General features: G+C 41.4%; 1 protein-coding gene across 2 annotated transcripts in view; it reads right to left on the minus strand.

Annotated features, from left to right (window-relative positions):
- The window catches only part of DIP2B (disco interacting protein 2 homolog B), a 318,739-nt gene that overhangs the window by 213,580 nt on the left and 93,101 nt on the right, over window positions 1–12,058 (minus strand). The gene's annotated exons all lie outside the window — the stretch shown is intronic.

Below are 12,058 nucleotides of genomic sequence, written 5' to 3' on the forward strand. Positions count from 1 at the left end.
GCAATGACAACTGTTTTATTGGACTTTACACTCACTACAGATTTTCAAACAAAATCATACAAAGAGCAGAGATGTTAATTTACCCACCAAACAGATTTTGTCTTTTAAGAGCAGGCAGGCATAGCAATAGACAACTCCTTGCCAGCTCACCATGCTAAAATATCCCCTTTGTACTTGCTCCTCTGACAAATACAAACTCTTGATATACATATCAGATCTGTTATTGCAAATTAAAGGAGAAGTATAGCCAAAGCAATTTTGGATATGCTTCTCCTATAGATCACAAGAGTGCAGGTTGACCACTTAGTCGGCCCAGGCACTGGAGAGATCCTAAACTCAATGTTGGGGTTCCCAGATGCCTAAGCCAGCAGCTCCTGCCTCATCCACAGCCCAGAGCTCCAGTGAATGCTGGAGGGGCAGAGCAAAGTGTCAGCCCTCTTCAGGCTGAAGAGGCTCTTAGGGGTGGGGGACAGCTGCAGCTATCTAGAATCAATTTTGCATAGTTTTCCAAACAGATCACTTTTTTTTTGTTTTACCTCAAAATTTTAGATTCTTTATTCCAGGGCTTGACAAATTTGCTTGGAATCTAGGAGCCAGGTCTGTAACGGCAATCTGGACCTGTCCCTGGCCTGACATGGAGACGAGTGAGGTTAAGATAGCGTGCCCCCCCCCCCCCCCCCCCACTTGTCTCAAAGTCATTGCCCATAGCTCTTAGAGGGACATTTTATTTATTTTAATTTTTTTCAAATGACAATTGTTTTTTTTGTTTTTTTTAAATTGCATTTTAGTGTAAATATGAGATCTGAGGTCTCTCTGACCCCAGATCTCATTTTTAAGAGGACCTGTCAAGGGTTTTTTACATTCCTTGTAATAGGAATAAAAGTGACAATTTTTTTTTTTAAAAGAACAGTGAAAAAATAAAAAGTTAAAATAAGAAAAAAATTTTTTTAAATGCGCCCTGTCCCGCCAAGCTTGCGTGCAGAAGCGAACGCATACGTGAGTAGCGCTCGCATAGGAAAGAGGTGTTCAAACCACACGTGAGTATAGCTGCGATCAGTAGAGCAAGAGCAATAATTCTACCCTTAGACCTCCTCTGTAACCCAAAACATGCAACCTGTAGAATTTTTTGAACGTCGCCTATGGAGATTTTAAAGGGTAAAAGTTTGTCACCATTCCATGAGCGGACGCAATTTTGAAGCGTGACATGTTGGGTATCAATTTAATCAGCGTAACATTATTTTTCACAATATAAAAAAAATTGGGCTAACTTTACTGTTGTCTTATTTTTTTTATTAAATAATTTTTCCCCAAAAAAGTGCGCTTGTAAGTCCGCTGCACAAATACGCTGTGACAGACAGTATTGCAACGACCACCATTTTATTCTCTTGGTTGTTAGAACTCCTAAACATATATATTTTTTATTCTAAGTAAAGGGGAGGAGATGGGCGGGCAGTGAAAGCTCCATTAGCATTGCTGGCTGTCATACCAACAGCCACCACTAGAGGGCGCCAGATTCCAGAAGGAAACATAGGACCGCAGAAGGCCTCAAAGCCGCGGACTCAATTACCAGCCGCCGCCGCCGGCGCGGCCCTATCGCGATCACGCCGGGGAGTGTGCACGGAGACAGGATATCCCCAGCTGTGCTGCCCCAGGTCGCTAATTCTAGTCGCAAATGCGACCTGGCGCCCGGGGTTTGTCGGGCCCTGCTTTATTCAATTTAGACAACTACCCAAATATAACTTCACTGATTTCAGGCTCTCAGATTTCCTTTACCAAGGGGCATAGGAGTTGTCTGTTATGACGAAACACGTCAGCCGGAGCTAGCTTTACTGACTACATTGCGTCCGCTCGGGAGAGCAGGGCTATTGTTTAAGCTTTCTCTGTGTGCTGTTATGTGAGTATCTTTGCTTTTACAAATAAACATTGATGTTTCATACTACACTATGAGATTCCTTTTTGATCTCCTGTACGATTGAAACTATCTGATGTGATTGAGCTCTTGAGCGGCAGAGATCTCTTAACCGGGCTATTATATCAGAAGTACAGTGGTGCACTAGTGGACAGTAGAAGCACTATTAGACCTCCCAGTTTTAGAGGTCTTAATTTCTGGTAAGCAGTGGATCTATGTGGTGGTGGCCAGGGTTAACAAACACTTAAAGCCTAGTAAACACAGGTGGCATTGGCCGGTTCAATAGAAACTGTCTGACATGACAAACTTTTTTCGGTCATGCCCCTTCGACAGAAGCCGCCACGTGTGTACTGGAGTCGGGACAACTTCTGTCGAAGGGGCATGACCGAAAAAGGTCTGTGGGGCACTTCCCGATCAGCGATCTTAGCCATTGGCTGAGAGCGCTGACCACACTTCCAACAGGGGGGCTGTACCTCTGTCAGAACACAAAGGAACAGCAGGGGGGGTTGATGTACTAACATCAGATAGTTAGTATAGTGGCTCCTCCTGAGCTGTCTGTTTTTTGTTTTTTTGTTCAGCTCTGCTAAGTTGAAATAAAAAAAAGCTACTAGTGTGTACGGGGCTTTATACAAAAACCTCAATAAAAAAAAAAAAAGCACCATGGAGCTTCAGCAATCACAAACTTATTTTGATAACATCCATATTACTTTATAGTCCATCTTAGCATCTCTCCAGAAAAGACATGCCATTAGAGAGCACAATCAGAGCATTACGCCTCTAAAAAAAAAAGTTTGTAAAAAAATAAAAAAAATAAAAAAAATCCATAGGGAAGTTAGGTCCAGTTTCACAGAAGTGTTCCTCATATTACTGGCTACATCACCCACAGAGCAGACAGCAGTCCTCTCTGCTATCTACACAAGCACAATGAGTCACTGAGAACTGAGTAAATACTGAACTATACCCTGATAAGGTTCTGCATTATCAACATGGGGAATGACACAGAGTTAACCCCAAACCTGCTGGGGGTACCAGTGCTGGCAGAGGATAAGAGGTCAACAAGCACATGAATATCTAGGCTGAGATCATCTTCTATACTCATACAAAGAGATGTGTTTCATCATTTGTCACAGGCAGAGCTGAGAACACTGCAGCCCTTATTGTCCACAAAACGTTCCGTAAACAGTGGAAATATTTCAGCAGATGCTGCTAGACAATATATCACAAAGAGGGCCCAGAACACAGTCCACTTGTTGCCGCAATTTAAAGGTACACAAACCTCAAGAAAAGCTTCGGTGCCGTGTCAAGGACCAGTGCAGCTACAATTTTATATTTTTTGTATGTACTGTGTATATGCTTGGTTCGAAAGGCAGTACAATGGGGAATAGCTAACTAAGGTGAAATTACCCAACACAGCCAATCATAAATCATCTCTCAACACATCTGACTACAACAGCCTAAGTACCGGTTCACACCAGTGCGCTCTGTGAGAACGTATGTAATTCACAACGCACTGCAAATCACATGCGCTGTCCATGCGATGCGATTTCAGCCATATGGATAGTATGGCCAATTTTGCATTTGGACCAAATTCCGCACAGGACCCTTTTTTGGTCCGCACCAGAATCGGATCGCATGGGCACGAACACTCATGCAATCTGATTCTGGTGCGGGCCAAAAAAGGGTCCTGTGCAAAATTTGGTCCGAATGCAAAAAAAAAAAAAAATCGCCCATACTATCATACTATTCATGTCCCAACTGTCAGTTCGCAATGCGTTAAGCGAGCTGAAATGGGGGTGTCATTGACAATATATTGACACTCCTGGTAGTTCGTATATGACAGTGTGAACTGCTGTGCGAGTCGGTGCGATCTGGGAACTTGAAGTGGATTCACAGGGTTCCCGCATCGCACAAATGTGAACCAGGACTAAAATTCAAGTTTAATTATTTTTATTTCGCACGAGGGAGGGTATCTACTTTGAATGAGGAGTGTCCCTTGTGCTGGTGGTTCCTTTCCTTTGAATCTTCAGTCCTCTTCCCCATACCCATGCAGCGGCAATCTTCCAGTACTCTGGGGGTTAATACGAGTCGCTGGACCCGTCATAAGCACTTGCCAAGCGTGCCCACTATGTTCGCCCTCCTCCATTCATAGACACTGTACTATAGCTTCCAGCAGTGAAAAGCCATCTACGAATGGAGGACAAGTGGGTGCATGAAAGGTCAACCTCCTCTATCAATACAGTGATTACTATTATAAGATAAATCCTCCAAACAAATGTATCCATTTGCTGCCAGAACTTGTCTGGTGCCGTCATACACTGGGCATATGACTCGTGCTTTCAGAAGGCACAGAAAGCTTAGAAAGTCTCTCTCGTTCACTATGTTTCCATAGATGTGCGCATAGGCTGCTCTTTTTTTTACCCAATTCACTATCCTTTAGTAGGAAAGAACAATATATAGTCAAAACAAAAAGGTTCCTGTTATTGAATCACTGTAGTCCCACAGGTGTCAGAGATTAGTTGTATTGCGCTTCATATTTCTATAGAGAGCTACCTTTACATGCTATTCTATATGAAGATCTGCATATATGGGGCATAAAATTCTCTTTTACCTCTGCAGACACCAGGGAAAATGCGTCATATGCAGGAATTCCCCAACCTTATCAGAGACCAGATATTCCATGATTATTTTATTATACCAGACAAAATGCTATTCTAAATTAAACAAATAAAGCTTAGAGTCTGTTAAAGCTGTAGTGTACCCATGCAATATCCTCACCTGTTCATTGTTTAATCAACATGCGAATGAAAGTTTCAGATCATTCTGTTTTTCTAAAAATACCTCTTTTGATACCCAGTAACATCATCAGGAGTGTCTCTGGTGCCCTTCGTTAGGAGACTGGTGTGTTAAGGAAATTGTACATTTTATATATTTATTGTATTCTATTTTGTATGCTTTGCCTATGTATTGCACACGGCAGTAATAATATTTTGACTGCATGTTTGCATTCTTTCGAGTCCTGATTGGAATTAGCCTGCCTAAGTTACGCCCCTTGTTTCCATAAAAGTACAATTGTATTATAATTGTGATACCTACATAATCAGGTGTATAAAAACTAAAATTTTTTTGAACAGAACAGTTATTTGCAAAGATGCCGAGTGTATCTTTTTGAGTCTTTTCCATTCTGCAAGAGTTATGAATTTGGAACCACTACAGCGATAGGAGGATAGGAGTTGCCCATCTATAAAATTTCCAGAACAGGTGGTATGAAGCGGTAAAAACCACGAAAATATTCTGCATCAGTCTTTTTCAAAATCATACGAAAGAACCCTACCCCCGGATACCTTTAAACATGCCTGCTCCTCCCCGCTGTACACTGGTTGGTGAACAATTTAGCACTATACTCTGCCAATTGGATACCTGATCATGCACGTCTAAAGGGAAGCGTTTTTATACAACACTCAGGAAAACATCACTGAAGGCAGAGAAAGCGAAGAGGGATGCACCTAGATTCAGAAAGATTTTTAATGTAATGAGAATAGATGGACTTCAGATTCGCTATGGAATACGATCCGTCCACGTACAAAACGAATAAGATACCGAAAAAGGTACTAATCAATAATTTAGTTATGGAACATTAGCCAAAGATTTCTACTGTGCAAATTCCAAGCAAAGGTTTGCCTTCAATTTACCTCAAAAATGGTTTCAAACGTAGTAAAAGAAGACAGCCATGCTTTGTGGCCCCCAATGCTCTATCAATTCAATAGGTACTAAATGTGCAGTCCAAAATTCTTTCCTGCCCTACAAAATGGCTGCATTTACCTTGTCAGTATGAGTACATCATAATGAAATCTAGGTTGAGTAAATCACCTAATTCTTCAGCTATTTGAAAACATTAGTTACACCCTGGTGTATCCTGGAGGTTGTGATTCTTGGAGCATTGCCCTCATTACTACTTGTTAGTAGGCAATGCCTAACCCTTTCAAAACAAATAATTAATTTAAAAAACACAAAATAATCAAAGTGCAATTATTATTCAGAACTGGGAATGGGATACTTTTTTATCTAGTAACTATGACTTGGCAGCAGGAGGTCACTGATCATCTGCATCAAGGATATACCGGTAATCCAAGCATCAACCTGTGATCAGGTCGGGTAAGAATTATCTAAGGGGCAGTAACAAGCGCTCTTGAAGGTTTGCATCACTCATTTCACACAAATAGTTTTCCAACATGGAGCAAACCATCTGTACGACCAACTACTCTGTTCTTTAGTGAAGTCAGGGAGAAGACCTCTGGGGCGTGCAGGTCCCAGTGGTTTGCAATTTGAAACGGGATGGTCAAATCTCACACAACTAATAGGGCCACACATGGATAAACATGACCCCTCATTTCTTCCATGCCAACCTGTTGCTGCTATAGTAAAGGCAGACTCCTCATTACAAGTGAAATGTTACCACAAAGGTTTCCGGACACACTTGATCCTGCCAAATCCCCATTGCTAGGATCATTTTCCTAGGCATGAGCACAAGTGCCATTTATTGTGCTACCGCTACTGTAGCTCTACTGCCATTTCAAATATGCAAGAAGCATGAGCTGCTCCTCTCCACAGGTCATGCATGACCCAAACAGTGGTTGCGTTGTGGTCAGTGATGTGAAAAATGGTTGTTCCTGAAAATTCAGGCCTCATTCACCCAAGCGACTGTCAGTAGAGGAACAGCTGCGCACACAGTGCGTGCAAAGAGCAGTGGCGTGGGCACCTGTACAAATGAATGGTCAACGCCGCTGATTTATAGTGGTTACAAACAAATAAAGCAGATGACCAACTCTGTAGGTGGCCATAGCAAAGAGTGAGAGGAAGAAGCAGTACAAACAGCTAATCACAGTTCATGTTCTGACAAAACCAAAAAAACGCTGATAGGAGAAAAAAAAAAAGCTAAGTTAAAGAAAGAAGAGTATCACTGTGCTGCCTCTCCTTTCACTGTCCAGTCACAGCTTGGAGCAGGTCAAGGACAACCTGCGCTCAGAGGAAGTGGGTTGAATAATTCCGGCCATCAGACAGGGGAGTGGCATAAAAATATTGCAGGGAAAATCTCTGGATTGAATAGGAATCTTGCAACAAAAGCTAGTTTGGTATTGTATCAGTTAATAGGTTAGTAATTTTTATCTTAATATTTTTGGCTGGCGTTCAGTCCATCATGTTTTTGCTCATGACAGGTGTGTTTAAAGTTGAAGCAGCTGCCAGTTTTTTTTTTTTTAACATAAAAAGACGTAGGCAAGCATTCAGTGGAATAAAGAATTGGATAAGTGTTACTGCCTAATGCTGAGCACAAACTGCTAGCACTCCTGTATGCTGCAGGACATGTTTTTAACCATCTGTGCATCCTCAGCTGACGAATATTCCCCTTTGCACAAAAACATAAAAAGGTACAAAGAAAACACTTTTGTACAGACTATGTATATATGCGTACAGCCTTAGCACTGTATAACTTAATTTATTGTGCAACCTGGTATTCTCCTGATTAAACACTGAAGGGTCATAAAGTTAGATTATTGGCTGTGAAAATTCACTTCTTATCCTAAAACTCCCGTGTGAGTTCCAACATGAGGCTTCAAAATGGATGTAAACCTGATTCATGAAATTTGAGCTGGGCACATATATCTGTAGTGTTTTCATGTCTCTCTCCAAAACACTGAGTCCCCTGTGTTTCTCCTGCTCTGTAGCTGTTATCAGCCTGATAACTTCTGACAAGTTCTCCAACACAGGAGATAAAACCAGCCTGGGAGGTTGCTATAGATTAGCAGACGGTTTGTCTTGTCAGAGAACAGCTCTGCACATTCCTTTCCACCTTTGCCTATGTGGAGTGGGGGCGTATTCCTTTCCTCCAATCAGCCGTCTTGGCTCTATGCCAATCATCCACGCCCAGTGCTGAACAGGAACAGAAATACCTGTAACACCATGTGCACTTTCTAAAGGATATATACAGCTGAAGACAGAAAATATACATGTAAAGCTTATGTAGGGAGGTTTTTTTTCATCTCTGTGCATCATCTGAGGCTGTTCACTTCACTGGGTATATGTGATGGATTATATCCGCTTTAAGCTGGCTATACACTAGTAGAATTATGCTTGTTACACTCACTGTGAAACTAGGGGGTTAATCCTCCGCATTGTGTAAAAAAGGCTGTTTGATCCTGTCTTCTTTGACCCTCCCTTTTTTTCTGTCCCCTATCAATCTCCCAATATGACACAGCCTATGAAGTCTATTACTAGCGAGTTTTTTTCTCTTGTGAGAGCATGTAATCAGCACAGGGCCAATCAGCACTGTCTAGGCAGAGAGTCAGGGGTCCTGCAGCCACATAGGACAATCAGGAGAATGAAAACTCCTCCAACAAGCTTTAACCAGACACTGATAGAAGTCACAAGACTGCTATATACTGCTTTTGAGAAAGGGTATTTAACCATTTACATTTAATAAAATAATTGCATTTTCATGTTCCATGTACTATGGGAGATCAGATATAGTGAATGCAGGGTCCTGGGTTTAGTAACCCAGATAAAAAATAAAACAAAAACCTTAAGTGTGCGGAAGCCCCCTGACATTTATCTAAGCCCCACCTTGATCCAGCGGTCTCGGCTGTCCAAGGCTCTCCCTCCACATTGGCTAAGAGAGCAGCGGGCACCATTTGCTCCCGCTGCTGTCCACCAAAGTCAGTGGGCTAATGAAGAGAGGGAGGTGGTGGACCCGAGCTGTGGCTCCATGTCTTAATGGACACACAGAGCAGCAGCTTGCCTGCTCCCATAGCAAGTTTCTTGCTGTGGGGGCACATGTCGGGGAGGGAGGGGTCAGGAGTGCCACTGAGGGACCCCAGAAGCGGAGGATGTGGGCAGTTCTGTGCTAAACCACTGCATAGAGCAGGTATGACATGTTTGTCATAAAAAAAAAAAAAAAAAAAGGAAAGACCAAAAGACTTTAATATCACCTTAAGAACCTTCTTTCGCTTTTCTAATGGTTAGTGGGGTCAAATTGATATTTGTTTTCTATCACAGTGAACATGCCTTTCATTCAGATAATTACATTCATTCTAAAATTGAATGTTAAAAGCAAATTGAATTTTGAAGTACTTTTAAACGACAATAGTCAAGTCATCAAATGTACCAAGAATTTTCATTTTGCAAATGAGAAAGTTGACAGTGCTATCTAGATGTAAGTGGTTGACATGGACTCCTCAAAATGTATAACAGCAAGGCAATGTTGAAGGCTAAATGAAGTAGTTCACAATAAATGTTTAAACCAAAATAGGTCAAACAATACCAAGCCAGTATAGACAAGTGTAGAGGGGCTAATAACCAATGGGTCCAGTGGGCACTGAGATGGAATGAGTCCACCGTAATCTATAGCAAACACTGTACAGAGCCACACAAGGGCAGAAGTGTTGGACCACAATGGGTGGCTAATCAAACCAGGCGTTTTGGGCTCATGCGCTTTGTCGAAGCATGGGCATAGACGGAAACAAGTGTATTTAAGGCCCATGGTGATGAGGCGGAAAGTGGGCAGAGCAATTGCAAAAGCAGACCCAGATTGTTATTAACCCATAGTTATCTGTACATAACACACATACAATTAAAATATAATTAAACCAATGCAGATATATGTTGTGATTCAGTGCATACAAATATGAGATTGAATTGAAGAAAATAATGATGAAAATAAACTATAATTCAGAAAAATTAACAGAACATACAGAATTGAATGTGTAAAAAAAATAAAATAATAATAATAATTAGAATAGTAAAAATTTATATTAAAAAAATGGAAATATATATTCTAATGTGCCTGTATGAAATGACGACAAGGAACGCTATGTTTATCACAGCCTTTTTGGATGAACCTGCAATGTTCACCTATGAGTTTTTTCATGGTGCTTATTGTGCGTCCCATGTATAGTAGGTTGCACGGGCACCTAAGATTGTAGATCACGAATTGCGCTGAGCATGTGATGAATTGTTTGATATGAAAACTATTGACTTTGTTGTCAGTAATGGTGGAGCATCCATGCGATATGAATTGGCATGTGAGGCATCCCCTTTTCCTACACCGGAATACCCCTGTTCTATTGTCAAAATAGGGTCGGTTATCTAAAATAGGTCTGTTGTTGGTAGTCTGTAACTTACTTGGGACCAGGGTGTTTTTTATGATACGTTCTCTCCGAAAAGTGACTTTAACGACTTGAGAAAGCACATGCATGTGAAACGTGTCATCAAGGTAACAGTTCCCCTTGCATTCCAGCCTGGTTTGATTGGCAACCCATTTCGGTCTGGCTCTTCCTCCATCGTGTCACGGTGACATCAATCGGGAGCCTCGGAGGACTCCGGCTCGGCCCCCTAACATCTGTGGCTCTGTACAGCAGTTGCTGTAGATTAGGGCGGACTCTTTCCATCTCCAAGCCCACTGGACTCAACGGTTATTAGCGCATCTACATTTGTCTATACGGCCTTGGTATTGTATGACCCATTTTGGTTTTAAACATTTTCAACGTTATTGAACAATAAAATTACCTCATTTAGCCTTTACCATAGGCTTGTTGTTATACATTTTGAGGATTCCGTATCAACCACCTACATCCAGATAGCACTGTAAATTTTCTCGTTTGCAATTCCAGTCACTAGGTGTACTATTTCTGACAGCTGCATCGGATTGGCCCTTGGGCAGTGGACAGTGTGATTCCCCATAGGACATCGTGCGTGGGACACTTTGTGGTGTAAGAATTTTCATATGAATATTCTAAACAGATCTACTAGTGTATAGCCAGTTTTATAGAGGGTATTTGGGAACACTATGAAGCCGAATATATATAAAAAGTGTAGTGAGGTGTAGGCTTTAAAAGAGACTCTGCAATTTTGTCTGGTATAGGCATTTTTATCCAAAATAAGAAAATGCCTGAACCACTGAATGGGTCTGTAGGAGACAGAAGTGGCGCTGGTTTTAATTTGCAAAAGGGTCTATGGTACTAAGGTATCCCTCTGGCTGTGCGTTCAAGGTTGGTCTCTGGTCCACTTCTGCATAACATTTTTGTATAGGATAGGTCCTAGCATTTCCACACATCTAGACCAAAGCTTCAAGGTTTATATTACTGAATCAAAGTGATTGTCAGGCTGTACAGTGCAGTTTATTAGGAAGTACAGATCTGAACAGCTAAATATAGAAAAATGAACTGGTAATAGAACTGCCACATTCACACATGAAAACTGAATAAGTTATCAGCCATAGCTTTCAAGGATAATGAGTACTACGTGCAATGATATCTCCTGACCCAAATATGTCTACACTCAAATATTTACATTTCTCTCTCTATTAACCTCTCAAGATTTTCTTTTTATTGATCTTTCTTTGCATGTATGCCTTTAGAAATGTCAAGGTTACTGAAACTAAGCATTTGGGGGGGAAAAAGGTAATAATAAAACATAATGTCTGTATGAGCCAGTAAATATACTTTTAACATTGATATATATTAGATACCTGTATAACAGGTGGATGGGGTAAGACATACTTGCTTGAAAAATAAAATACTTAAAGAGGAAGGCCAAAAAAAAAAAAAACACACCCTGTAAGGCAAAGGCATAATGAGCTAGTATGCATAGCATACTAGCTCATTATGAATAACTTACCTGAGAACGAAGCCCCCAAAGCGGTCCTCCGTCTTCCTCTTTGCCGCTGCCATGGATCCCGGAGAGACGTCTGGGTCTTGCTGCTCCGGCGCTGTGATTCGCCGGAGCCGCGATGACGTCACTCCCGCGCATGCACACGGGAGCCAACACTCGTGGCATATCGCCACGATCTGCGGCCTGCCCAGTGCGCCGCTGTCTACGGCGCATGGCTGTCTTCGGGTAAATATCTCCTAAACCGTGTAGGTTTAGGAGATATTTCTTGGACCTACAGGTAAGCCTTAATCTAGTCTTACCTGTAGGTCAAAGTGGTTTGTAAGGGTTTACAACCACTTTAATGTCTTGAACCTTAATTTTGGGTGCCGTTTAAATACTCAGTTTTTTATTTTAAGACAAGAATGTTATATCACCAACAACATTTTGAAACTGCATTTTTCATTATTTGGCATGCAATTACTTTTTTAAAACACTTGTTAAGAAAATTGT

The sequence above is a fragment of the Lithobates pipiens genome, unplaced genomic scaffold (genome assembly GCF_037356315.1).
Source record: "Lithobates pipiens isolate NorthernLeopardFrog02 unplaced genomic scaffold, aLitPip1_a1.2 Scaffold_16, whole genome shotgun sequence".
Taxonomy (NCBI): Eukaryota; Metazoa; Chordata; class Amphibia; order Anura; family Ranidae; genus Lithobates; species Lithobates pipiens.